The sequence below is a fragment of the Phyllostomus discolor genome, chromosome 4, assembly GCF_004126475.2.
Source record: "Phyllostomus discolor isolate MPI-MPIP mPhyDis1 chromosome 4, mPhyDis1.pri.v3, whole genome shotgun sequence".
In the NCBI taxonomy this organism is placed as follows: Eukaryota; Metazoa; Chordata; class Mammalia; order Chiroptera; family Phyllostomidae; genus Phyllostomus; species Phyllostomus discolor.
The window spans coordinates 197,319,344-197,321,175 of record NC_040906.2 but is presented as its reverse complement, the minus strand read 5'-3'; the positions used below and the strand labels follow the sequence as shown (position 1 = coordinate 197,321,175).

General features: G+C 34.8%; 1 non-coding gene across 1 annotated transcript; it reads right to left on the bottom strand.

Moving 5' to 3' along the window:
- Positions 1 to 177: 177 nt before the first annotated feature.
- On the bottom strand, positions 178 to 284 carry LOC114495796. Its single transcript, XR_003684470.1, has one exon. It is a non-coding gene; the product is annotated as a U6 spliceosomal RNA (small nuclear RNA).
- Positions 285 to 1,832: the final 1,548 nt, after the last annotated feature.

The window sequence follows — 1,832 nt, the reverse complement described above, 5'->3', positions numbered from 1 at the left end:
TCTTTAGGTTCTTAGAAATTTCCTTAAGCTTTTGAACTTCTTTTGTTGTATTTCCTCCTGGTTTCCTTATCCTATGTCCTATTTATGAGTAGTATCTTTTAAAAATCCGATTTTCTGTTTCTTGACCTAAGAAATCATATATTTTTTCAACTTTTACTTCAAGGTAATTTTAGATTTACAGAAGGGTTGCAAAAATAAAAATTTGCGTAACATCCTGTGCAGGGGCCGTGCTAATCATCTCTGTGCCATTCCAATTTTAGTATCTGTGCTGCTAAAGTGAGCACAGGACGTATATTTTTGATGACTGCTGTTATTTATATCCAGCCACTTTACTAAAGTCTTGTATTTAAACTCTAGGTTTTGGGGGTCTTTTATGTGGGCAATAATGTCTGCAAAAAATCATTGTTTTTCTTCATTCTTATTTTAAATTTTATTTTTAAAAATATGTATACACTTACATGGAGTGGTTGTGGTCTTTTAGTGCAGGCAGGCTTAAAATTCTAGTAAAGTGCTGAAGTGGGCCTACTCTGTGTGTGTGTTCCTCTTGTCTAGTTCTGATGTCCAGGTTGTGGAATAAGTGAGTGTTCTCTCTCTCTCTTTCCCCCCTATTCTCTGGAAAGTGAAGAAAAAGATTTACATTATCTGTCCCTTGAAAATTGGGTAGAGCTCACCTATAATATTGTCTGAACTTGGCCTTCCCTTTGTGAGAAAATGTAACTACTGATTACATTTCAGTGATTATAGTTATACTAGTCTTTATGTTGAAGTGTTTAGCCATTTTTGTTACTGCATTTCTTTGGGAGTTTGTAATTTTCATTGATGTTTTGCATTTAGTGACATGAAGTTGCTCATAGTATATCTGGTAGGCTTTTTACTATCCTTTTAATTTTATCTTGGTCCATTGGTTTTAGTTGTCTCAGAACCAATATATAGCTGGACTATTTTTTAACCTAATCTTAAATTTAATTGAGGAATTGGTCCTAATTTTTTTTGTTTCAGGGGAATTGCCTTTGAATTTTAGCATTTATACTTCAAGTGCAATTTTTACCTCCCTCTCTGATTGAAGATGTTGGAAATATTTAAGCTTAAACCATCCTTCTTCCAACCCTTTGTGCTATAATCCTCCAGTATCTTAGTTTTAGCTTTAATTTTTAACCTTACGAATTAGACCTTATTGTTATTATTGTTTTAACACAGAAAATTGTTTACACTTACCCATGTGTTAACTAGTTTCATCACTCACCATTCTTGCATCTCAGACCTTCTACCTAGCATAGTCTTCCTTCTTTCTGAAGCATGTCTTTTGATAGCCCTGTAGTGACATGATAGCCTGTCAATGCAAACCTTTAGTTTTTGTTTATCAAAAATGTCTTTAGCCCTGGCTGGATGGCTCAGTTGGAACATCGTCCTATACACAAAAAGGTTGCAGGTTCGATTCCCAGTCAGGGCGCATACCTAGATAGAGGGTTTGATTTCTGGTAGGGCACGTATGTGAAGCAGGCAATCAATGTCTTTCCATCTCTCTCACAAATCAAACATATCCTCAGGTGAGGATTTTTTAAAAAATGTCTTTAACTGACCTATGTTCATCAAATTAAAGTTCACTGTGTGTATACATGAGTCTAAGCTGGCAGTTCATTTTTCTCAGCACTTTGAAGGTATTATTCTACTGCTTTGATGTCTTATTGCCATCTTATTGCCAGACTTATTGCCAGAAGTCTGTTGTCATTCCAAATGTCATTCCTTTGGAGGTAATGTGTCTTTTCTTTATGGTTGCTTTGTTCTTGTTGTTAATTAAACTTTTAATTTTGAAGATAATTGTAGAGCCACAT